General features: G+C 46.3%; 1 protein-coding gene across 3 annotated transcripts in view; it reads left to right on the forward strand.

Annotated features, from left to right (window-relative positions):
• The first annotated feature begins 2133 nt into the window (after positions 1 to 2133).
• Positions 2134 to 27086, forward strand: part of CDCA7L (cell division cycle associated 7 like) — a 185011-nt gene continuing 160058 nt past the window's right edge. For all 3 annotated transcript variants that reach the window (XM_086694542.1, XM_086694535.1, XM_025929503.2), the window contains exons 1-2: positions 2134 to 2362; positions 7878 to 8077. The gene's annotated coding sequence lies outside the window, so the exon portion shown is untranslated. The remainder of the gene's footprint in view (positions 2363 to 7877; positions 8078 to 27086) is intronic.

A 27086-nucleotide genomic window follows, 5' to 3' on the forward strand; every position in this document is an offset into this window, starting at 1 on the left:
TAGATATTTTGAGAAGGCAGGTACAACAATGGCATGTACTGACATACTGGATGTGGAGAGGAGTCAAGGTTAACCCTAGGGATTTGGGTTCGAGAAACTGGAATGATACCATCGTAATTATCTGGTATGAGAGAGCCTTAGAGGGAGCAGGTTTGAAGGAGAATATCGAGAGCTCAGCTTGAAATATCCATGAGGGAGCCAGTGGGTCTGGTTGGTATGCTAGGTACACTGCACATTCATGCCTGTCCACTTCTTGGGTCTTTGCCAAGGTCAAAGGTGGAAGCTGGGCATTGTGTAGGATGGGTATGTGCTTTGGGTTGATTTAAACTAAATAACGATCCTTTAGGCCTCTGGGTCCATGCTCTAAGCATCCTTGGCACAGCCGTGTAGAATGACTACGCAGCACTGAGCCCTTCCAAGTTCCACCCGACATACACCAGCCGGTTGGGTCAGCAGGCTACCTCATGGGGCCACCAACTGAGGCCCATGACACTCTTCCTCTAAGTACCACACCTTCACCTTTGACTTCACAGATTCGTTCATTGGCTGCCTTCTCATTCAGGCTTCCCTTCCCAGAAGAAATGCAGAAATATGAGTTACATTGTTGTCATCACGATTCTGAAGGCTGTAGTTAGCCATGGTTTTGCCATAGGCGTAAAACCCATATTGTAATAGGCCCACAAAACAAGCTTTGTAACGTGGTCCCAGGCTTGCAACTCAAATTTTCCATTGTACCAACTTTATCTATTATAAGAAAGGACTTTCTTTTATCCTCAGAACAATCCTGGGAAAAACGAATTTCTATCTACAAAGCGCTCAGCCCTTTCGACGCTTAACGAATATTGTTGCGGGGGGGGGGGGGGGGGCGCTTTGACTGGGTCATGACCAAAATGTGAGACGTTAGCGACACCTGGTGGCCATGCGGCGATTCTGTGCAGAATTTAAATCTCCGTTAAAAAAAAAAAAAAAAAATGCGTGTTCTTGAGGGCCCGGGTTAAATCAAACGAAACAAAGGGGCCCTGTTAGAAGCCGGCGGCAGAGAGTGAAGCAGTGGCTTTGCTGCTGTCCTTACCGGGCCTCGGTCCAGTGGGTTTTGTTCTCTGTTTTTACACTCAATGCAGAGCATTTTTTAAAATACAGAAATCAAAAGAACGAGAAAGGAGCCGGACTACAGAATGTTGACGCTTGAAGGGGTCAGGCAGGCACTGTAATCTGTGGTCTCCTAAGGGGGTGAGGAGGGCGAGGGCGGGGATGGGATGGCTGGGGCAAGTCCCCACTCCTGCCGGGTCCGCCACTGGCCCTCAGGAGAAAGGGAAAATCCCAAACACGGAGGATCCAGCGCTTCCCATCTGATCCCCGCTTCCTTCTCTCCTCTGTGGTCGCTGTACTGCTGCCCAACCCCACCCCATCCACCTTTTTCTCCTCCCCACCCTCATCCCGCCCTTCTCCCCACCCCACCCGCACCCCACGCTTCTCCCCTTCCCACTCCATCCGTCCCCACCCACTCCTCCCCCCTCCACCCCACACGTCTCCTCACCCCATCCCCACCCCAACCCCACCCCACTCCCCAAGAGACACAGGTTGGCTCCAGTCCAGCCGAGCTACACCTTTCAGGCACCCTCGCTCCCAAGCCTTTGGACTGTTCATTCAATAACCAGTGGCAGAGCGGGTACTCGGGTACTCGTGGCCTAGGAGGCGCTGTGCTAACCCTGGGGCTAGGTTGGTGAATCGGACACGCCTTCCCCTCGGGGCCTGGGCTGCACCCTCCCGCCCCCACCCCCCCCCTTCAAGTCCCTGCTCTTCAGTTAAGTGACTCTTCCCAGGCCCCAGGTCTCAGCCCCTCCCCTGGCCAGCCTAGACTCCCCTCTGACGGGAGCCATCGAACCCCCAGGTTTACCCCCTCCAATGAAACAGCCTGTGCGCTCCTGTGCCTCCCCTCCCCTCCTCAGAGAACAGGCTGTCTTTTACCGCTGATTTGTCAGCGTTCAGCACCAAACCAGGCTAGGGGCACGAAGGGTGTGGCTGCTGGAAGCCGGAAGTTAACTGTCACAGAGCCGGGTACAGGGGCCTCTGACTACCCAGAGGCTCTGCGGCCGCAGGGCGCCAAACAGCAGTCTCTCCTTCACTGGGCGAACTCTGCCTGGGGTTCACTTCAAGGCCCCGGGGGAGGATGGCATAAACCGGGAACCTGCCTGACAGGTGAGAACCTCCTGGAGCCAGCGGTGTGCCCAGGAAGGTCCCTTCGGGCCCCTCCCAGTGTTCTGGTGTCCATCTGTTCAAGGAGCTGGTAGCAATTCCAGCATGTTCCTGAGCGCTTATTGCTCCTGGGAATCCAAGTTCCCTTCCCCGGAGCAGATTCCAGGTAAGCCAAGCCTCGCGTCTGTGCCACGTCTGTGCCGGTGGCACTCAGTCCAGGGACCACGTCTCATGTTCTTCCGCGAGGCTCTGGATCTCCATCCAGGGTTCAGAGGAGACCGTGGGAGACATTAAGCTGTGCTCAGAAACAGCACTCTCGCTGGTTAGGGGTGCTAGGATTCCTCGTCCTCTGCTCAACTTTCGCCTCTACGCTGTCACCCCAACAGTCCTGCCAGAGCGAATTACCTTGCTGGCTCACCATGCAGGCTGGGAATTTCCCCAACTCTCAAAATGGCTGAGCAGCCATGTTTCCCCAGCCTTTGACAAGCGTCTGGAACATTCCCAGGTGTGGACTCAATGGGCCACCTGTAACCCACTAGATTGGAGTATGTGGGGGGAAGGAAGGCACAAAATGCAAAGACAAAGGATTATTCCTTCCCTCCTCCAGTCTTTCCCATGAAAGAGCCTTGAGGGCAGATCCAGAAGGAAAAGAAGGAAAACTTCATCAGCTTTCCATCCCTCAGGCACTTGTATTGACCCCAATGGTTGCCACTGGGCTCCTTTTGTTCTGTGCCACAGGCAGCAGTGGGGCCAGCTTCTCTGGAAAGGCCAGAGTGGAGATGCTGGGACCAGCCAATACCCTAGAGGAACCCGGTCTCCATTGTGCATTGAAATTCCCATTTGCCTGGGGCTGAGCTTCTCCCTCAGAATCAAAGAGATCCATAAAGGCGGGGGACAAAGCACAAACAAGGCCTGGAAGCCAAGAGCTGCTTGTAAAAATGGAGATAAACGGGCATTTCAGAGCTGTGCAGGCAGTGGGCGGGGGGCATCACCCCTTTTCTGGCTGGCACTGCCTGGCCACTTGATCTCCAAACATTCCCTCCATTTTGGAGATGCCAGGTTGGTTTGAACCCAAGACCTGACTGCTTTGGAGTGGGATTAAGGAGGATTGCCAAGAAAAAAGCCACCCTCTGGGTGACCAATTTGGGACTTCCTGCATTTCGTGCTCCTGTAGTAAGCCCTCCAGACATGGACAATGCAATATTTTGACAGGTTTATTTTTCTTTTCTCTTAAGAAAAGTTCCCAGTCTTAGGGGTTGTTTTGTTTTGTTCTTGTTTTGTTAATAGTGCAGATCCTAGCAGTTCAGAGCTGCTTAGCGTCTTCAGCTAGATGTTAAAAAATAGTCTAGTTTTCTCCCACTGTTTTCCCTACCCTTTGGTCTATTTCACTCAGTGCTCCAGTAGAAAGATCCGTGGAGGATGAGTCAGGAAACCTGAGTTCTGTTTCCTGCTCCACCTTCTTGCCAGAAGTGTGACCTTGGGCAAGTCATTTATCTTCTCTAAGCCCAATTTTCTAACATTCTGTGAGTACACAGAACCACAGAGAGGGAGGAGACACGGCTTGGTTCATTCACTATGTCACCAAGTAACAACTGTTTTGATTCTCTCCTGGAGAGTTCATTTGTTCATCGAATCACTCATCCATCAAGTATTTCATATATGCAGGAATCATGACAGGCATGAAGACACAAAGTTGAGTAAGACATGGTCCCTGCCCATGAACAGGAAGCACGCCATGCTGGAAAAAGGACTGATTTTCTGAGGGACACAGCCAGGTCCCAGTACTAATTAGCTTTATGGACTTAGCCAAGGTTTTGTAACTTCTCTGAGCCTTGTGTTTCTCATCTGTATAACGGGCTTATTGTATGGGATACCTAACCATCCCCATTTGCCTCAGACTGAGGAGTTTCCCGGGACACAGGACTTTTAGAGCTAAAACTCAGAAAGTTCCAGGCCAAGCAGGATGAGTTGGTCACCTAAATGAGAAATTAATTGAAACGACACATAAAAAAGGTAGCACAGAGTCCTGCATCTAATGGCTGCCCTGTAAATGTGGTCCCATGCGTGCATGTGCACATGCAGACGCATACGTGCACCTACACTCACACCTCATAACATGAAAAAGGAAAAAGGAGACATGTAAACACACAAACATGGTACAGCTAAGGCAGCCCATGGGGGAGCCAGACTGCTGAGAGGAGCCAGGAGAGCCGGAGCCTGGGAGCGGGGCGTTCAAGGGGGAGGTGGATTTTATCAGGTGAGGGTAATGACTAGGAAGGGGCATCCTGTGCACGAAATATTTGTAAGTGCACGAAGGCTAACAGCTTAGCGCTGTTAAGGGATGTGCTCTGGCTGCTAATAGAGGGACTGCAAGCACAGAGGCCAGTACGAGGCTATTGTAATAATCCGAGAGAAAGGTACCCGTGGCCTGGATTTAGGTGGCAGCGTGGGTATACGGGGAAGGTGACAGATTGGAGAGATATTTAGGAGGTAAAGGTCAAGAGGAATTTGAGAATGATTCTATTGAATGAAGCAAATTTGTGAATGCATGCATCTTGAAAGATGTTCATAACAAGAGATGCACCCTGGGAACTGTATTAAATTTTATGACGTTTTTGATCCACACTCTAAATGTGATGCAGAGAAATAATCAAGGCCATGTTAGGACTTTTATGGACCTTGGATACTTTGCTTTCATGGATCCCTTCCTGCATTAAAAAAAAAAAATTATATATATATGGAAGCATATTGGTATAAGAATGAATATATTCCAGAGGTCCAGGAGTATTATATTAGTTTTTTCCTCCTGATTTTATTTTATTTATTTTTTTTTTAATTTTTTTCAACGTTTTTTTATTTATTTTTGGGACAGAGAGAGACAGAGCATGAACAGGGGAGGGGCAGAGAGAGAGGGAGACACAGAATCGGAAACAGGCTCCAGGCTCCGAGCCATCAGCCCAGAGCCTGACGCGGGGCTCGAACTCACGGACCGCGAGATCGTGACCTGGCTGAAGTCGGACGCTTAACCGACTGCGCCACCCAGGCGCCCCTCCTCCTGATTTTAAAAGCAATTTTAAAACCTTCATAGGTCCCTAAAAGTATGGTGGACCTCAGACTCTGGGCCTGTGGTGCCTAAAGGCTCAGGCACCTTGAAAGCCCACAGATTCTGGTTGTGCTGAATTTTTGACAAGTTCAATATGAGCAGGGAGCGCCATCTAGTGGCTCACATGCTTGCAATGCACCTGAGCTGTTCTGCCCTGCTGAAAAAAGTGAATCTGCAGTCTTCAATCAGGGGTCTCAGACCAGACCCAAATATCTATCAGTTGGTGAATGGATTCAAACAAACAAACAAGCAAAAAAAAAAAAAAAAAAACAAAACCAAACCAAAACAAACAAAACTACAGTATATACATAGATTGGCAAATATTCAGCAATAAAAAGTGACTACTGATAAGCACAACGTGGATGAATTTCAAAGTGAAAGAAATTAGACCCAATGATGACATGATATATAATTCAATTTATATGAATTCTAGAAAAGGCACAATTATACAGACAGAAATTAGATCATTGTTTGTCAGAAGCCAGGGGTTAAAGGAATGTTACTGACTCTACTGACTTTCAAGGAAATGCCTACGGTCTGAATGTGCCCCACCCCTTCCCAGCCAATTCCTATATGAATCCTAACCCCAAAAGTTGATGGTATGAGGACGTGGGATCTTTGGGAGGTGATTAGATCATGAGGGTAGAGCCCTCATAAATGGGATTAGTGCCTGGTAAAAAGAGGCACCAGGGAGATCACTAGCCCTTTCCACCAGGTGAGGATACCATGTGAGAGAAGGTGCCAGCTATGAACCAGGAAGCAGGCCCTCACTAGACCTTGACTTTGCTAGTGCCTCTATCTTGGACTTTCCAACCTCCAGAACTGGGAAAAATAAATTTATGTTTGCAAGCCACGCAGATCAATCAGGCACATTTCCGGGAGATGGATATATTCTTCATCATGATTATTGTAACATTTATATTTCTGTATACATTTTTCAAAGCTCAACAAACTGGTAATTTCACTGTTTGTCACTTATTTAGCAATAAAGCTAACTAAAAACAAATTTAATGTCAAGCCTCTAGACCAGACAAATTAAATTAGAATCTCTGGAGACAAGGCCCAGGTGCATTGGGCGGTTCTAAAGTACAGTCGGGGGTTGAGATCGACTGTGCTGTGCAGAAGGGGATCTGTGAGAAGGCCAACTTCACTGAGGCATTCCCAATGGGAAGGTGTAAATATGAAACTTTTAAAAATAACTCCTCCCCCTGGGCTCTGTTCAAGCATCAGGAAGGCTCCCTCCACATCTCATACCTACTCTTCCTTTCCATTCACTTCGTTATTATAACGGCCTAATTCCAGTTACAAAAATGTCATCCTGCTCATTTTTACTGCTTCACTCTCATGTCCACTTTCACCCCTCTTAGGGCAGGGAAGGGACCCCTGATCTGGGCCTGAAGAACAAAGAGCGGGTGGGGATGGTCTGTTCCTCCAGCCTTTCTTTCCTCTGCATTCACCTGGTGGGGGAAAGAAGGGACAGGCTGCAGTTCGGGAGGTCCCCAAGACCACCCTCATGTTCCATGATTCTCTAGGAGAACTCAGAAAAGCCAATATACTCACTATTATGATTTATTCAGTGAAAGGACACAAATTAAAATCAGGAAAGGGAAGAGGTGCATAGAACAATGTCCAAGAGAAACCAGGCATGAGCTTCCATTTGTCCTCTCCCAATGGCATCATGGGACAGTGTTTACTTCCCTCAGCAACTATGTGTGCTGACACACACAGAGCATTGCTAACCCGAGAAACTCACCTAAGCCTTGGTGTCCAAGATTTTTATTGGGAGTCAGTCATGTAGGCATGGCTGCCTGCCCATGTGACTGACTTCAGTCTCCAGACCTTAGACATCAAGCTGATATCATGTGGTCCAAGGCCCCCAGCATAAATCACACTATTGGCATAGACTATCTGGTATGACCCAAGGCCCCCATGTAAACAAATATACTCCTATCAGGCAGGACATTCCAAGGGCTCAGAGATTACCATCCAGGAACACAGCAGGACCAAACCTTTCTTTGTGCAAGCTTACACCTTCACTGCACCCAGGCCTATCTGTATGCCCATGGAAGGAGTTGGTTAACTTTGTTGGGTCTAGCTCATTGTCTGCATGGATTCCATGTCAATGCTGGTAACCCTGGTAGACCTGAAGGATCTGAGCACTTTGTTGATATCCATTGTTATCCCAGCACTTTGTTGTAGCCTCTGGAGTCAGAAATGGATCCCAATCAGTATTTCATACCATCCTATTACTACAGCAACACATACAATTTAACACTGAATTCAAGACATCCCTGTATTAAAACAAACAAACAAACAAACAAACAACCTCCTTGGCCATTTTCCCATAATGCAGGCTTCCCTTCCCACTCAGTTCCTCTGGTGCATCTCCCTCAGGAGCAAAACCAAACTCTCCCAGCTAGCTCTCTTTTGTCCCCACCACCAAAGTTTAGCTCCAGCCTCTACGTATCTAAATCGATTTTGGAACTTGGCAGAATTAAAACGTCTTTCATTTTTCCGGGGTCCACCCTCAACAAGGCACTTGTGATGATATTTAGCAATGTACCTGCCTCTGTTACAGTTACTGTTGCCTGGCCAGCCACCACGGAGGATTCTCGTAGCCGGGGATGCTGTGCTGCTTCCAACATGCTGCAGGAACTATGATTTGTTGTCTAAAATCTGATGGCCAGCGGGTATCCCCAGTGGGACCAGGGCTTTGTTGAGTGTTTCCTGAATTCTTTCCTGTTCTCCTAGTCATGAAAAGCTATCAGCGATCTTGAGGTATGCGACAATGTTAACTGTGTTTTATTGTTTGTCTTACCAAATAGCTTTGATTTAAGTAAATACTGTATCTTACAGGAATGTCACTCAATTGATTTGCTTCTGCAGATGCCACGCAGTTTCATGTAAGTTTCCTGCTAAAAACAGCTGAGTCTGTATGTGTCATGTAGCTATCCCTGCCGTGGGTGATGGAGCACAGCAGGGCGTATGCAGGAACAGGGGCTCTGATCTACAGGCAGGGCAATGACTTTGCCCTCTGGGTGAGGGAATGCATCCAGGGAGAAAGTAATTGGGCTCCCAGGGGCCAGCTGAGCTGGAGGTGGGCCCAGGAACATTATTATGATTTACAGGGAAACAGAGTTGTTAGAGTAAGCCGACTGCTCAAAACACAGTCCTTTCCAGAAGTTAGTTCCTTAGATCCTTTCCTTAGGATCTGGAGCAGAGTTCAGCTCTGAGCAACCACTGGGTTATGCATGCTAACTATGTTATGCCCAGAATTCGTGATCCCCAAATACCACCAGGGAGCCGAGTCCGATGTAAAAGCAAAAGAGCCTTTATTCGAGCTAGCTCGAGCTCAATCCCCTACCTGCACCAACGCAGCGCAGAGGTGAGATACCGGGGAGAGAGAGCGAGTTTCAAAAGGACAAAGGTTTTATTGGGGCCTAGGGGCAGTTGGTGAGGTAATGGCTGTGGCCTCAGCCGATTGGCTGGGGAAGGGTCCGAGTCCTGTTAGGCAGGTGAGCAGGAGGTTACTCAAGGGGAGGAGGTGTGGTCAAGGTGAAGGACACAGAACAAGATAGAGTTGGCCGGCGTAGGCCCACCCTTTCAACTAGTCTTCAATCTGGCATGCAGGGTGGTTTTGCAGACATGGGACCAGTGCAGGCACACAGAACCCTGTGGTTCAAAGGGCCCGTGAAGCTCTCAGGCTTCCATCTTGAAATTCTCAATAATTTTAGTTTTGAACTTGTGTTTTGTAAGTGACTTCTGATGGAACGGTGGAACATGTGCCAGGGGCTCATGTTCACATTGTGAGGTTTTTGTCTCTTAGTATGGCTTCTAGTTTTTCGTTACAAGCTGCACATGACAGACTGGGTAAATGGAATTCAGGGAGGGGCACCGGGGTGGCTCAGTTGGTGAAGTGTCAGACTTCGGCTCAGGTCGTGATCATGTGGTTCGTGGGTTTGAGCCCTCCATTGGGCTCTGTGCTGACAGCTCAGAGCCTGGAGCCTGCTTCAGATTCTGTGACTCTCTCTCTTCTGCCCCTCCCCCACTCATACTCTGTCTCTCTCTCTCTCTCTCTCTTAAAAATAAACATTTAAAAAAAAGTTTAAAAAAAGGAATTGAGGGAAATAAGCCATTACTGTGAGGGTTTATCTAAGCATTGGGCTATGTCTCCTGTTTTCTGTAGCTGTAGGTGTTGGAGGCTAAGCTTTCCTGTGGTGTTCTTGTTTTTTGTCTCCCCTGTGGTCTTTGGATTTCCTTAGAGACTTCTTAAATATCTTGAGATGCTTAGTTCTCTCAGCTGCCCGGGTCGTTATACTGGAGCCCTAGTGAGACACAAGGCACTGGTGGAAGGGAAGCATTCCACCGTCCTACTGTGAGATCTCCGTGCCCCTGGGCCTTGACCTTCAAGAGAGCTTCTTTATTTCCACTCAGGTGAGGCTGGGAGGCTGGAAGAGGCTGAGTTGGGTACTTCCCTTCCCCCAGGCTCATTAGGAAAACAGTTGCCCTGGAGGGCAGGCCTTGTTGAGAAGAATGGAATTCTCTGGGTGTATTTAAGAAAGGCTATTTCCCCCCCACCCCCTTGCAGAAGCAGGAGGGGATTTTTCTCTGATCTTCTTTGTGAGAACTTGACAGGGCTCCCGGCTACGGTACCTCTCACCAAAACCTCCCTGGATTTTTCACTCTCCGTCTTGCCTGCACTGGGCCTCCAGCCACTTGTCAGCTACACTCTGGGTGTTGCTACAGATGGACGACAGAGCCCTGGTGTCGGTGGGAGTTTCTGCCGCGGCGCTTCTGCTCAGTAAGTCGCCATTCTCTGTATCTGTTTGTCTCGCCAGTGTGGGAGGCAGGGGGCTTGTCCCGTGGCCTCAGTTCTCAAATGGATTTAAGAAGAGTTGTTGGTTTGCTTAGCTTTTCTTGTTATTGCGTGGGTTGGCGATGACGTGATGTGAGCGAAAGGTCAAGACAGAATTCTTGAGATGCTTTCGGTGCAAAGAGGTGTTTTTAGGGGCACCTGGGTGGCTCAGTTGGTTCAGCATCTGACTCTTGATTTCTGCTCGAATTGTGATTTCAGTTTGTGACAGGCCTTGCCAGGCTCTGCTTGGGATCCTCTCCCTCCCTCTCTCTCTCTGCCCCTCCCCTTCTCATGGTCTCTCCCTCTCTCTCAAAGTAAACAAACAAACAAACAAAAAATCTGTTTAAAATTTTAACCAACAGTTTTAGTTTTATGGGAAACAGGATGGTTGTGGGAAAGAGCATGGGCTTTGGAGGCCTGGATGGTTACATTGGCTGCCCAATCTTTCCTGACTGCTTCATATAAAACCTTGCTAGTCGGGGCACCTGGGTGGCTCAATCGGTTGTGACAGATTTTGGTTCAGGCGATGATCTCACGGTTTGTGAGTTCGAGCCCCGTGTTGGGCTCTGTGCTGACAGCTCGGAGCCTGGAGCCTGCTTCACATTCTGTGTCTCCCTCCCTCTCTACCCCTCCCCCGCTCATGCTCTATCTCTCTCAAGAATAAATGAACATTAAAAAAAAAAGAAACCTCGCTACTCAAAGCATGTTCCATATTAGTGTTAGATACTAGCATTTTCCATACTCAGGAGCTTGTTAGAAAAAGTGCTTCTCAGACCCCACCCCAGGCTGTGGTGGAGCCCCTCCCTAAGGAATGTGGTGAAACTCTCAAGACAAGGGAAGGCAACCTGGCTACGAGGGCATGCGCCACATTCCTCAGGATTTTGTAACATGACCGCCCATTCAGACTCTCCCACGTGTGGGAGACAAAGGAACAAACATTGTACAAAAGCCAAGGCCCCTCTGTGATCGGGGTTCAGTTTTTCCGGTACAACCCACTGAGCCCTTGCCAGTACGATGAATAAAGTTGCTCCCTCGACAGAAAAGCCTCAGTGTCGCGTCTCTCTGTGCAAGAATCCTGCTACAAGAGCTACTGAATCAAAATCCACATTAAAACAAGTTCCACCAGCCATTCCTGTGCCTGTTAAAATCTGAGAAGATCTGACTTGAAGTTCCTTCAAACTTTGATCATGAGTGTATTATCTCAGTTCCCAAACTGCACTGAATTCAACACGCTAGGGCATCACTGTGAATTCTCAGGGGGCTCTGGGGGTATTTTTAAATTTTCAGGGAAGCACAGTAATATCTGTCTACCACTGTGTGAACCCCTGGCTTGAGATTGTTCCATTCCAGCGTTAAATCACTACATTCCTTGTGATAATCATCAAATCACAGCTGTGAAATCTAGGGAATGCAGCTAGGTGTTCACCTATCAAATCTAGGAATTCTGTGAATAAAATAATACTGTGTACAAGTCCACATGGAACCAGAAATGAGGTGGCAGGTCTGAGGAGCTGTGCAGGGCCCAACAGGTGCTTGGTTGTTGGGGTAGCAATGCGCATTGAATTGTCTGAACCTGTCTACGGAATAAATAGAACTGCTAGGTATTTCTTTTCCTAGGGATGCTGACGCACTAAGAGCACCATGAACTGAGAAAGTTTGAGAACCTCGGCTTTACCGTTTGGTTATTTCTCTCTCACTTGAATTTTGTGTAGATTAAATGACCTAAGGTATAATAAATCCCTGCCCATTGAATATTATTAGTTCATTTGACTTTGCCTTTACTCAGTCTGCTACTTTCCTGTTGAACTCGACTGCATTCTTTTTTTTTTTTTTAATTTTTTAATGTTTTATTTATTTTTGAGAGAGAAAGAGGGGCAGAGAGGGAGGGAGACACAGAATCGGAAGTAGGCTCCAGGCTCTGAGCTGTCAGCACAGAGCCCGAATCGGGGTTCGAACTCATGAACTGTGAGATCATGACTGAGCCGAAGTCGGACGCTTAACTGACAGAGCCACCCAGGCGCGCCTCAACTGTATTCTTTAAAGATTTGTGCAAGGTCGAGGAACCCTGACCTTACAGGCAAGATATGTTTACAAGGCCATAATCAGTTGCTCTACTATATACAGTGCTTACATGTGTATCATTCTCTGTTGTTCACAAACCACTTCATATACATAATCTTGACTTTTCACAACTTCATGAGGAAAGCCATTTTATTTATTTATTTAAAAAAAAATTTTTTTTAATGTTTATTTATTTTTGAGACAGACAGAGCATGAACGGGGGAGGGTCAGAGAGAGAGGGAGACACAGAATCTGAAGCAGGCTCCAGGCTCTGAGCTGTCAGCACAGAGCCCGATGCGGGGCTCAAACCCATGAACCGTGAGATCATGACCTGAGCCGAAGTCGGACGCCCAACCGACTGAGCCACCCAGGCGCCCCGAGGAAAGCCATTTTAAAGAAGAAAAACTAAAGCCCCCAAATTCAGAGAGGTCACATAATTGCCCAAGCTCACACAGCACTCTTTTCTTCCCTGAAACCAGTGCCCCTGACTTCTCTTGCTGCCTGAAGGGAAAGGAGGATATTCAAGAACTGGGTAAAATGTGGGTGGGGAGTTTTAATTTAAATTTTGCAGCTGGCTGGAGTGCTAGCTTCCTATTGGAGCAGAGCCCTCTCAGTATAACTACTGAGGCCAACTAACAGCTGGCCTGAGGTGGTACTTGGGACGCCACGTATGACTGGAGCCCAATCACTTGCTCCAACTTGCCATGAAATTGCACAGGTCCTAAGAGAGCAGGAGATGCCAGTCTGCTGGGAAGATTCCATTTGGCACAGAGCAGCTCCCATTGAGGGATGACTCTTCTCAGATGACCTCCACCTCCGCAATGACTTGCAAGAAATGGTACAGTCTTTAAAAAGAGATTGCATGATACCCCACTCCCTGATAAACCTGGCTTGCCAGCCACCGGGGCGCAGTCTCTTGTAAGATGACCTTCAGATTGCCAGTGCCTGGCATTGGATATGAGGGGGCTGGCAAGAAGGCAGTGGAAGCCCAAATGCTTGGGTAATACACACACACTCCGCTCCTTCTTTCGCTCTGGCAGACAAATAGAAGTAAAAGAAGTTACTGCTTACAGAGGTTGGGCTCCTATTTCAGGGTGGCATTGTCTAACTAGCAGCCAGGTAGCTATGCGGTGAGTGTTGAGGAAAGGGAACTTTCCGTTCTGCTTCATTTATTGCCATTTCAGGTGATTTAATGAGCCTTACCCGCACATACACACACACACACACACACACACACACACACACACACACACACACACACAGAGGCAGTTTGGGAGGGTTTGAGTAGATCAGGGGATTGGTAATGGACTCTGGTCCCCATGTCAGGGATGCTTATGACCTGGAAGGGCTGGGACAATTCATGGAAGGCAATGGAAGCCTCCATAGAGAGCGCTTTCGAGCTACATCAGAGCTGAACACACCATTGCCTCTGGATCCCTCATTTGGTTCGTGTCCAGATCAGGGGTGACCAGAATTGATGACCATCTGTCCAGTGTTTCTTAGCCTCCAGCCAGGGCCAAGTAGGCCTGGCGTGCACCACCTCTCCCGCCCCGCTCCAGCCTCAGTCCACCGGGTGGAATGTCTTGCTTTGTTCCTTTTCCCGTTCCTCAGATGTAATTCTTACTTAAGGAGGCAGTGTACAGAATCCCATTCCTTTTGAATAATAATGAAATTGAACATTTGTTGAGAGTCACTAGCAGCAGGCATTGTGCTCTGTGCCTCCTCCCAAATACCCCCGTATTAGTTTGCTGGGGCAGGTATACCAAAGTAGCACAAACTGCGCGGCTTCCCCAGCAGAAGTGTGCTGTATCACAGTTCTGGTGATCGAACTTGCAAAATGAAGGTGTTGGCAGGGCCATGCTTCCCTGGAAGGCGCTGGGGAAAAATGAGCCGTTCTGGGTCTTCGTGTTCGGTGCTTCCTTGGCTTGTGGGAGCATAGCACTGTTCTTCACGTGACTTGTCGCTGAAGGGCTGTCTACATCCAAATGTTCCTGTGTTATAAGGACACCAGTCACCCTGGAGTAGGGACCAACCCTACTCCCGTATGACCGCATCTTAACTTACTACGTCTGCAGTGATCCTGCTTCCACACAAGGCCACATTCTGAGGTATTGGAGGTGAAGATTCAGCATAGAAATTTGTGCGGGAAGGACACAATTCAAACAATCACACCTCTCTTCCCCCAACAGATTAAGAAACTGAAGCACGGGGGAAAATAAACAACCTTCCCAGAGCCACGCTCCCAGGAAGTGACCAAGCTGGGATTAGGATCTGAGGCCCATTACCCAAGGAAGTGGTTTTCCAACTTTGGCAAGAACCTACTTCACCTAGGGGCACATTGGACCCTGACTGCCGGACCCACCCCCAGAGTTTCCGGGGTAGGAGGTCTGGGTTGGGACCAACGCGTTTGCATTTCTAACAAGTTCTGGACGCTGCTGCTGCTGCTGCTAGCAGGCACTTTAAAAACCCGTGCTCTAGGGGTGCTTGGGTGGCTCAGTCAGTTGAGCATCCAGCTCTTGATTTTCACTCAGGTCATGACCCCAGGGTTGTGGGATTGAGCGCTGAGTTCAGCATGGAGCCTGCATAAGATTCTCTCTCTCTCTGCCCCCACCCCGAGCTCTCTCTCTAAAACCAAAAACAAAACCACTGTCCCAGCGGTTCTCAGGTTTCCGAGGGCATAAAAATCAAGGGGAAGTTTTGGTTATGCTTTTGAGCAGATCCTGTGGGTCACACCAAGAGATTTCAATTCGATAAATCTGGAGGGGACCCAAAAATGTGTATTGTTGACAAGCAAACCCAGGGATTCTGAGTCATGTGATTGGTGGCTACACTCTGAGAATATGGTTCTAGCTTCTCTGCAGACCCCTCTCCCCCTCCAGGTCCTCAGCTTTGACTATGTATTGGAATCACCTGGGAAATATTCAGAAGGACAGAACTGATGACTGGGATTTACCCCTGAAGCTGCTGCTGTTTTTTTTTTTTTTTTTTTAACTTTATTTATTTCGGGAGAGAGAATGTGCACAGAAGGGGCAGAGAGAGAAGAGAGAGAATCCCAAGCAGGCTCCACATTGTCAGCACAGAGCCCTAGGTGGGGCTCAATCCCACGAACCGTGAGATCATGACCTGAGCGGAAATCAAGAGTCGGATGCCTAAGCAACTGTGCCCCCCATGCACCCCCCACTGTTGAAGCTTCTGATTGTGTTAGTGTGGGGGGTGGCCTGCTCCACTGGATTTTTGTCTGTTTGTTTGTTTGTTTGTTTGTTTGTTTGAAGTCTCTTAGAGGTGATGCTAAGGTGCAAAGTTGAGAACCACTGCCACAGACAGCCCTGAGCATGGTAAAAAGCTGCCAGGGTTCACTCCTGTGGGTAAGGTTCCAGAGCATTTGTCCGCAGAGCCTGGACACCCTAGGAGCTCCAGTTCTTCCCCAGCACTAAGTCAGAAGGGTCCTTGTTACTCAGAACTTTTGCAGCCCAAAAGCCTATACCTTTTCCAGAGAACCTAAATTTTGATCCCTTCATTCATTCACAGGAGGCAGTGTGGGGCCCCGGTGAGCCACGAAGACTCTAGAACCAGGTTACCTGGGTCTGACCCCAGCTTCTCCCCTTGCTAGGGCATGACCTTATGCACATTATTGATGGGGTGCCTGGCTTCACTTACCTGGAAACTTTGTCTCCTAGGGTGGTTCTGAGTAGAGTGAGTTGATTGCATGGAAAGATCTTACAACAGCACCTAGCACAGAGTCAGCCCCAAATTAGTGGGTCTTAGAACAGTTCACTGAACAGATACGTATTAAGCAGCTACTATGTGCCAGGCACCGGGGCACAACAGGAAATAAAACACAGGGAATAGAAACCTTTATGAGGTCCCTTATCCCGTAGAGCTGACAATGGAAGGAGCGGAAGGTGATAATATATATAAGGCAAAGGGTACTAGCCTCATACTATTTCTATCTCAGGATCCCCAAGATGTCCTGAGCCCTTTTACCGACTGCATGTTTCTGTCACCCTTCACCCCCCATTCAGATATTGAAGCCCCAGTTCCTAATGTGATGGTATTTGCAGGGGGCGGGGCTTGAAGATGTCATGAGGTCATCAGTGCAGAGCCCTCATGAACCAGAATAGTGCCCTTCTGAGAAGACACAGCTTAATCCCCCTCTGCTTTCTGCTCTGTGAGGCCCTAGCAAGAAGACTTGAGTCTGCAAACCAAGAAGAGGGCTCTCACCAGAACCCCACTCTGATCCCTGACTTTCCAGGCTCCAGAACCATGAGAAATAAATTTTTTTCTTTCTCTCTGTCTTTCTTTCTTTCTTTCTTTCTTTCTTTCTTTCTTTCTTTCTTTTCCTTTTCTTTTCTTTTCTTTTCTTTTCTTTTTTTTAGTGTTTTTATTTTTGAGAGAGAGACAGAGCACTAGTTGGTGAGGGGCAGAGAGAGAGAGGGGGTGACACGGAATCAGAAGCTGGCTATAGGCTCTGAGCTGTCAGCACAGAGCCCAATGCAGGACTCCAGCTCACCAACTGCCAGATCATGACCTGAGCTGAAGTTGGGCTCTTAATCAACGGAGCCACCCAAGCACACTGAGAAATAAATTTCTATTAAGCCACGTCATCTATGGGATTTGTTAGAGCAGGCAGAGCCACTACATACCCTACGTGAGAGAGATGTCAAAATCAAGTCCTCTGCGTCCAGGCAGTGGGCTGTGGGACCCGGTGGGGGCAGGGAGAGAATGGGGGCGTGGGTGTGGAAAGGCAGGAAGGGAAGTGTGGTGCACGAGGATTCTCCTTCAGCAGCACACTGCCCTCCCCTCCTGCTGCCCTCCTCTTCTTGGATTAAACTTTTCCAAGAAAGTACTCTGGGTCTCTCTCCCCTCCCTCTGTCCCCTGTTTATCTGCCTCCCCAGTGGTTGAGCTGGGAAATTGCCCACTCTGCCTAGTGTTTTCTGTCCTCCCGTGGAATTCTCACCACAGGACGGGAATGTGGGTCGGATGGACCAGAGCCGGGCACAGAGACACCCAGAAACAGAGGGAGTGCTAGCACTCCCGGGCCTGGCTAGCTGGGAGCACTGGCGGACTGAAGCGGTTTTTTTCCTTTTGGACCTGTCGCCTCTTTCCGTTTCCACGAAGCTCCTTCTCAGACAAACGCTATGCCTGGTGGGCGCTGGAGGGCGCTGCTCCTTTGATTTCCAAAAAGAAGCAGTCTTCCTGGGAGATCCCGCAGCCAGAGGGGCTGTACTCTGAAATTCCGCTAGCCGCCCCCCCCCCCCCCAAACCCGCCCCGGGCAGCAGCCTCCAGTGTCCATAGGCCGGGCGACTGGCCTGAACCCCTTGCCCCGTGCGGCCCCCCTGCCCCGCGCAGTTGCGGGGATGCTCGGCCAAGGAGCCAGGTTCCCAGCTCGCACGTACCGTCTTGCCTCAGCAGGTGTCACTGTGGTTGGGAAAGTGAGCGACTGGAGGCTGTGCAGGGCAGACTTGGTCCGGGGGTGGGGGAAGGGGGCACGAAACGACTGAAATGTTCCCTAGAGTGAAGAACTGCTCCCACCAGCACTTGAACCTCCTGTGGTCGCCGCATGGAGGTAGAGGGGCCTTTTTTCACAAAACGGATGAAATTGGATCAAACTTGTCTAGTCAGGTGAGGTCTTGGGGTCCCTTCTCCCTGGAATTCCCCAGACACCACCACCCTGTGAGGAGCTTTAAATGCAGATCCCTGCCCCTCACCTGAGAATTTCTAGTTGGAACTAATGGGAATCTGCATTTTAAAAAACATTACAGTGTTATATTAGTTTCAGGTATGCAATTTAGGGATTCAACAGTTCTATACATTACGCAGTGCTCATCATGAGAAGTGTACTTTTAATCCCCTTCACCTATTTCACCCATCCCCCAACCCACTTCCCCCCTGGTAACCATCAGTTCATCCTCTAGAGTTAAGAGTCTGTTTCTTGGTTTGTCTCTTTTTTCCTTTGTTCATTTGTTTGGTTTCTTAAATTTCACATATGACTGAGATCATATGGTATTTGTCTTTCTCTGACTTACTTCACTGACTTATTCTAACCTCATCTGTGTTGTTCCAAATGGAAAGATTTCACTCTTTATGGCTGAATAATATTCCTTTGTATGTATACCACTTCTTTATCCATCTATGGTTGATGCTTGGGCTGCTTCCATAATTTAACCATTAGTAAATAATGCTGCAATACACATATGGGTGCATATGTCTTTTTGAATTGGTGTTTTTGGTTTTTGGTGGGGTAAATACCCAGTAATGGAATTACCAGATCATGTGGTGATTCTACTCTTAATTTTTTGAGGATCTCCGTTCTGTTTTCCACAGTGGCTGCACAACTTTGTCTTCCCACCAACAGCGCACAAGGGCTCCTTTTCCGCCGCATCCTCCCAACACTTGTTCTTTCTTGTGTTTTTTTTACTTTAGCCATTCTGACAGGTGTGAAGTGATACCTCCTTGTGGTTGTGATTTGCAGTTCCCTGTTGGGGAACCTGCATTTTTAACAAGCCCCTCTGATGTCACAATTGGTACCTTCCTTACTTTGGAAAACACTAAGAGACTCGGTCGGATGAAATCAATTTCCTGGAGATGGGCCAGGAATCTGGGTACTGTTTCAAAAGATGTTTCCCTGAGTAACTAGAAAATTACAGAAGTCATTTTTCCTCCAAAGGGCAGAAAGTGGCCATTTTCACCACCATTTTCGATTCAATTACTACCGAATGCCTGCTACTCTGCTAAACCCTTACTTACATAATTGTCTCATTTGTTCCTCTTTACGACTTGACAGCATCAGCTTCTCCATTTCCACCCAGGGTAACTGAGACCTTCTGGGTTAAGAAATTTATCCACAGTCTCTACTTATCTGTGGCAGGGCGTCAACTCTATCCTAGGTCTGTGTGGCCCCAAAAGCTTTGCAATCCTCTGTGTGGTTTGTATAAATGGATAAGGGAAGCATGGGTTCTTGGTCTGCCAGTCTGACCCCTGATTGGATGACACGTGAGCTGTGCAGATTTAAGATTAGAACTCGACACAACAAATACTGGAGATTTAACTTGGAGGCCACTGCAGACCTTGGCAGGGGTTTTGGGTCCAGATTTGACCAAACACTAGTCATTTATGTGTATCAGTTAGTTCTCAGTTCTTTGTACTGTTGCACACAGGTAGATTTACAGCAACCACCCGACCAAGCCACCTTCAGCAACCTTGGCATTTATTCCAGGAGCCTCCAGAGCTCCCTGGCTCTGGGCACCCCCTACAGTCCATTTCCAGCACAGCGGCCGTAGTGGGATTTCTAAAATGTCAGTCAGATCATGCCACTCCAAATTTGCAATGGATTAGAATAAAATCTAAAGCCCTAATGGTGGTCCTCAAAACTCCAGTGGCTGTAACCCAGGCTACCTCTCCTTCTCACCTTCTACCATCCCCCAGGGCTCACTGAGCTCTTCTCTCATCCCCAGCTTAGGGTCTCCCCTACTAGCATATCGTGGCCACAAGGACAAGAACTTAGCCCTGTGCGCTACTAAATCTTCTATGCTGGCATCTGAGAAATATTTGTGAGTGAATATTTATGAATGAGTTGGTGAATTATGTTTTTTGATTCTTGGATGTTGTTTTGTTAGGGAAACTAGAGTGGGAAATAGTTGTGGGGAAAAGCCTTGTGATGTTCTATTTCATTTCTACACGTCAGTTGGTGTTTGGGGTTCTCCCTTCTACTCTCTGGAGTCAGAAAACACAAAGAGCACAGTTTCTGAAAGCAAAGAACATACCCACTGAACTGTTCCCCATGTTCAGTTGTGGACCACCCGCGAGGACCCTCTTGGAGCAGACCATGTTCTCTAATCTGCTGTGGAAGAGTTTGTACTGGTTTCTTAGTGCGAGACCAGGCAGATGACATCAGAACCCGTTATAGAGGGACATGTACGATAAAAAGAATTTGATGTGCCTGTCCACCCAGTCAACAACAACAAAAAAGAACTCTGTTTTCTTCTGTCTGCTGGGTTGCTGGATTTGGCAAAGAAAGGATGAGGTTCTTGGGTGAGATGAAAGAGGTAGGTTGCTGGCCTCACTGTTGTTGGGTTTCTTGGTTTGTTTTGTTTTGAAGGGAGTCGCTTGCCAAAGATCCGGTGGTGGTTATCTCCACATCTTAGGCAATGTTGGGGACCCAAAGCAAGGCTGGAATTGCCTGGGGTCTGAACTGGAGTGATTCGCACATGCTCAGCCCTGCCTCACCAGTGCCTTGGCCCAGCAAGCTACCCTCCCTCTCCCTGCGACCTTGTGCCTCTCATTGTCGGTGGGCATGAAATGCTATTCAATAGCCGCGTCTGTACAGACAGCCAGTGTATAAACATTATTATTTTTATCTACATAAATATGTAGAAGCAACTGAATGCAGTTCTTGCTACAGAATAAGGTGTCTCTCGTTCCTTAAGCTTTTTTCTGTTTCAAAAACAATAACACAAGTTAAACTGTTTCTGTAGCAGAAGCAGATGCATGGCGGAGCTGATAAAGCTGAAGGCTCAGGTTTACTCAACTGTAGGAAAGCAAATAAAATGGAAGGTTTAGAGCTGTGCATTTGCACGGCTCCTTCCAAGGCCCTAGGCATGACCTAGGAATGTATTCACATGTGACATGCTTTTGTAAAATTTGAAAAGTGTTTTAACTGTCATCAGAACCATTCTCTTTTTCCTCTTCAACTTTCCTTCCCATGATTTTTTGCATCTGGTGGCATTGGAGGTGGTAACGGTCACTTTGGTGATCCAGCTAAAGGAAAGTTAATTGCAGATAGAGTTGGCTTGGATTTCATAGGATATACTTATTTGGTTCCCAAGTATTTCACGCAGGAATAAGTTATACAAAATTTTGCTGATTTTCCTAGAGTTGGAAGGGCCTTTAATACCTCTGGTCTATTATGCTTCCCCACCTGACATTGTAAAGCAAAGTTGCCCAAGACCAAAGTGTGTCTGTAGTGAAGGAGAGTTAGGGTTGCGACATACAAAGCCAGAAGCTAATCTGCGTAAGACGCGTGCAGTCATCAGAACTTTAATACTGTAGGTAGAAAATTGAGTTCTCACTGGTGCCAGATCAAAGCAGAAGTTGTATCCTGTCTGAGATTAAAAAAAAAAAAAAAATTGAAAAGAAATAGAAAGACAAATACCATATATGATTTCACTTATCATAACACAAAACAAATGAATAAACAAACAAAAAGCAGAATCAGACTTGTAAATGCAGAGGACAAACTGATGGTTGCCAGAGGGAAGGGCGGGGGGAGTGGGAGGGGTGAAGGGGAGCAGGAGATTTGGGGTCTAGTTAGGGAATGAATAAGGCCCAAGAATAAAAGGCTCAGCATCGGGAATATAGTCAATGTTACTGTAATAGCCTTGTATAGTGACAGATCGTAGTTACACCCATGGTGAGCTTAGCATGTCGCATGGAGAAGTTGAATCACTATGTTGCATACCTGAGACTAATGTAACATTGTACATCAATGATACTCAAATTAAAAAATGGGGAAAAATGAAGAAAAAAAAACAATTCATAATGGGCCACCATATGGACATCTATCAAATACCAATTCATAAGTATAAGCTTCAATTTAAAGCATTTAAAATTATTACTACTTGAAATCTTAAGACTTACACTTAAAACAAGGTGATAGAGTTTCCCGAAATTTGACAACCATCTTAAAAATTCACATGACCTTAAGAATAATGAGTTTTTCCTATTTGGTATGACAAAATCATTATTATATAAAAGGTACACAGCCAAAAATACAGGAAAAAATCATGATCGGCTGGTCAACTAATATATATTATATACAATACATTTTTATTTTAACTATTATATATAAATTATGTATATATAATGCTCTGTCTCTGGATTTTGTGATGTTTGTGATATTTGCCAGCTTTTAATTTTTTTATTGAGATACAATTGATGTATGACATTATATTAGGTCCAGGTGTACAAGGTAATGATTTGATATGTATATGTATTGCAAAATGATCACCACAATAAGTCTAGTTAATATCCATAACCACAAATAGTTAATACTTTTTTTCTTATAAGAGAACTTTTAAGATCTACTCTCTTAGCAACTTCCAAACACACAATGCAGTATTATTAGCTATAATCACCATGTTGTACATTAGATCCCCTTGACTTGCTTATTTTATGACTGGGAGTCTGTACCTTTTAATTCCCTTTGCCAGTTTTACCCGCATTCCATCCCCCGCCTCTGGCAGCGGCCAATCTGTCTCTGTATCTAGGAGTTCAGGGTTTTGTTTTTTTGTTTTTTCTTTTTTCTTTTTTAAAATTCTGCATATAAGAGAAATTATATGGTATTTGTCTTTCTCTGTCTACTTATTTCACTTAGTAGATAATGCCCTCAAGGTCCAACCATTTTACCATATGACGAGATTTCCTTTTTTTAATAGCTGAATAATATTTCATTATACGCACGCACATACACACACACGCCACATTTTTTAATCTATTCATCCATCAATGGATACTTAGGTAGTTTCCATGTCTTGGCTATTGTAAATAATGCTATAATAAACGTGGGGGTACATACATCTTTTCAAGTTAGCATTTTCATTTCCTTCAGATAAATACCCAGAAATGGAATTGCTGAGTCACATGGTTATTCTATTTTTAATTTTTCAAGGAATCTTAATGCTGTTTTTTGTAGTGGTTACATCAATTTACATCCCACACCAGTGTATGAGAGTTCCCTTTCTCCACTTCCTTCTGGCCATCACTTGTTACTTCTTGTCTTTTGGATGGCTGTCATCTGACAGGTGTGAGGTGATAGCTCATTGTGGTTTTGATTCATATTTCCCTGACAGTGAGTGATGTTGAGCGCCTTTTCATGTCTCTTGGCCATCTGTATGTCCTCTATGGAAAATATCTATCCTCAGCCCATTTTTAAAATGGATTGTTTGGTTTTGAGTTGCAGGAGTTTTTAATGTATTTTGGATATTAACCCTTATCAGATGCCACGGTTTGCAAATATTTTCTCTCATTCAGGAGCCTCCCTTTGTATATTGTGGATGCTTTCCTTTACTGCACAGAGGCCACTTGTTTATTTTTGCTTTCCTTACTTTGCTTCTAGCATGTCTCAGCTTTTTAAAATTTGTAACCGGTTGTGATTTCACTTCTCACTCTTAAGTTAATACTTTTGTACCTCCCCTACCTACCTATTAAGATTCTGCTGCCCGGGGTGGACAAGAACAGGTAAGCAACTCTTCGTACGGGACCCTTCCTTACCAAGCCAGTGGGTCTGTGCTGCATGCTACACTACTTGCTCATCAGAAAGGGAAGGAAGAAATAGATGCAAAGAAGGAGAAGCTAGAGAGGAAAGAAAAGAGTACCGAAATTCAAGCTGAACAGGTGAAAGTGGGCAAGGAGAGAATGAAGACTCCATAATGGCTGCTAACCAGAAAGAGACACATAAAGCAAAATATTAGGAAAATGCAGGGTAAAACAGACTAAACATTTTAGGGCGTTTTTCTAACTCTCTGCCAGGCCTTTCCCAGATGGCAACTGAACCATTTGTTTAAATTAAGTCTTGCTTAAATTATAAGGAGCTGAGCTAATTGTCAACGTCAAGAATTCTTGGAAGCCAGCCACGGGAGGTGGGAGAGAGCATACAGTGCGCTAGGGTGAGGAAGTGGCTCAACGTTTGCCAGCTGAGGATTTCTGGGATCCTTCTGGTATTCACTCATGTTCAAAACCCATAGTCACCCTCCAAAAGCCAGCCACTTTATCATGGCTGGAGTGCTGAAGCCCAGTGCCATGAAATATTCAGCATCGTTGATGGAAGACTTCTTTTTTTTTTTTTTTTTTTAAATCCCCTGAGAAGAAAGTAATGGAGGAAAAGCAAAAGCTGGGGCAGGTAGCATAGTGGATGGGTCTGTCCCTCCTACTTTTTTCTTTTTTTTTCTTTTTTATTATAGTTGCTATAAAGTTCTTGAAATCAAACATAATTTTAAAACCAAATAAGCGGCCTTCAGGATTAAAAATTGAGATGAAGTTGATCTTTGGGGCATCCGGGTGGCTCAGTCGGTTAAAAGTCTGACTCTTGATTTTGGCTCAGGTCATGACCTCACAGTTCGTGAGATTGAGTCCCGCAACAGGCTCTGTGCTGGCAGGAAGAGCCTGCTTGGGATTCTTTCCTCTCTCTCCTTCTGTCTGACCGTCCCCTGCTCGCACGCTCTGTCTCTCTCTCTTTCTTTCTCTGAAAATAAATGAAGAAACATTAAAAAAAAAAACAAAAAAAAGATAAGTTGGCCTTTTAGTTGTAGAGGCCTGAATAATCACACGTAGAAATAAGAATTTCCTGATGGTACAAAGTAGAGTCCTGCAGTTTTATGTTGATGGCCCAGGATTTAAGATGTAGTATCCAAGGAGAGTGAAGAAAACATGCCCGAACAGGGCAGAGATCACAGGGTCTAGTCTGAACATCCGTAAAAGAGAAGCACTCTCTGGATGAGCACAAACTGTCCACTGACACATCTTAAAACTCTCAGCTCCTTTGCCCCCTGCAAACAGCTCGTGGGGCAACACCAAGTCCTCCCCCGGCATCTGCGGCTAATCTAAGTTCTCCGTCTGATGGCTTCCTTCACACCCACCTGCCCCAGCTGTGCCTTTCAAAAAACACTTAGAGACTGCAGCCAAGCTAGTTTTCTTTTTAACTTTCAATTTTTATTGAGGTAAATTAGGAGCTGGGAGCGATCCCAACTTAACTTTCCTAATACTGTCACTAAGTGGCCACGGGTAATTGCTTGAGAGCTGCCCGCCAGATGACAGAACGGAACAGCAAACCTCCAAAGGGTCAGCCATTCAGTGCCACCCCACGGCCAATTGTCTGTACGCTTTACTGAACCTTACATGGAAACACATTGGATCTGTGAAAGTTGGATCAGAACTGCCTGAACAGCTTCGCTGTCGGTTTTTCTGGGCTAAAGGGACAAGAATTGTAACTGTTGAAAGCTAATGATGATGATGTCTAACAGAAAATCACTTGCCCACGGACACATCAAGTTGGATCAGTTACTGGAGACTGTTCACCTAGTGCCAGTGACGTTTGAAAATGTCTCTGTGCCATAGGTGTGAGCATTTTGGCTCTGTAAATTCCTGCAGGGCATATAAAGGCAGCGTGCCCTATTGAAAGGAAATTGAGCCCTGTTCCAGGCCTCCTCAGTTGCCTCCCAGTAAACAGTGTGAAGGAAGGTAACTCACCCCATTTCTGGGATCCTCAACATACCTGTCTGTAAAAGGGGGATGAGACACTCCGCCATTTACTGGAGAGGGTAGTCACAGAGATCAAAGTGATCAAAGCTATGGATGGATTTTAGTAATTTCTATACAGATGTAAATAGAGCTTGTTACATAAATGGAAGATTCTCTATCCCTAGCACCTCACATGATGGTCCTGATCTCCAGAGCCTGCTGTAGCTGCCATACGTGCTCTCCACAAGGGCGTTTCAGTTGCTGAGGAGCTCTGCCTATTGAAGCCTAGGTTTTGTGATTGATGAGATTCTTTCACTTTAAGGAAAAGTCGGCACTGTTCATAAAATCTTTTGAGACTGGAAGAACTTGAGGAGTCTTCTCTTTGCCACGAATTTGGCCTGAACTTCAACCAGCCTCATACAAGAGCGCCATGATGGATAACTGTGTGATGACAATGCACAAGTGATGGAATGAATGGATACAGATTAACTGCAAATTACAGATTAACAGGCAAACCTTAGCCAATCTGTAAAGGGTTCATCAGCCCTTCCAGTTAAGGCTAATAAGGAAGTAAATGGGGGTGCCTGGGTGGTTCAGTCCATTGAGGATCTGACTCTTGATCTCAGCCCAGGTCTCCATCTCAACATAGTGAGTTCAAGCACCACATTGGGCTCTGCACTGGGCGTGATGCCTGCTTAAAACAAAAACGAGGAAGGGGTGCCTGGGTGGCTCAGTCGATTGGGCGCCCGACTTCAGCTCAGGTCATGATCTCCCGGTTCCTGAGTTCGAGCCCCACATTGGGTTCTCTGCTGACAGCCCACAGCGTGGAGCCTGCTTCGGATTCTGTCTCCCTCTCTCTCTGCCCCTCCCCTGCTCACACTCTGTCTCTTTCTCTCTCTCACTCTCAGAAATAAACATTAGAAAATAAAAAAAATAAAAAAAAATAAGGCAGTAAATGTTACAGAAGCTCACTAACCTAATGAAGTCTTGTCATTTCCTACTGTGGACAGATTTTCCTGTTTTACTTATTTATTCCTATTAGGTTACTATCAAGCCTAGTTGAAGTTTTCTGTTAAGTCCGATCTTAACTTGCTTAGTTGACCGTAAGCTTTCCAAGCAAAAGGGCATGTTCCCCCCTTAGAGCTTTATTTTCAGTATTGGAAAAAAATGTTTCTTCAGGGGATAAAATATGAAAGTAATTCCCAACAATAGGGAAATAGACCTCAAAGCTTTCAGCTGGGAAAAACTGAGAAATTAGAAACAGAAAGGCCTTGTTTGCCTTTATATTTATTTGCTCTTCGAAATTATAAAAGAAATATGCGCTTATTTTAGAAAACTTATACAAAGAGTACAGAAGAGGAAAAAGAGACAAAAAATGCATAGGTACCTTCCTGACAGTATTTTTTTTCCCAGTGCATTTTCCATAGCTCAAATCATGTCTTAATTCCTTTAGTAGATCGTTGTTGTGACCCCTATATACCAGGCACTGTGCTGGGCGGGCACTTTTTTGGAAGACATTGGTCAGCAGGATAGTTTCACTTAATTTTTATATCTACTTTCTTCATTTATAACATGGCTTTTCCAGGAGATGTTGTTTCCTTTACCCATTTGTGTGTGTATCAGGGGCCATGTCTGC

Source organism: Puma concolor, chromosome A2 (genome assembly GCF_028749965.1).
Source record: "Puma concolor isolate L17-30 chromosome A2, mPumCon1.1.hap2, whole genome shotgun sequence".
Lineage (NCBI taxonomy): Eukaryota > Metazoa > Chordata > Mammalia > Carnivora > Felidae > Puma > Puma concolor.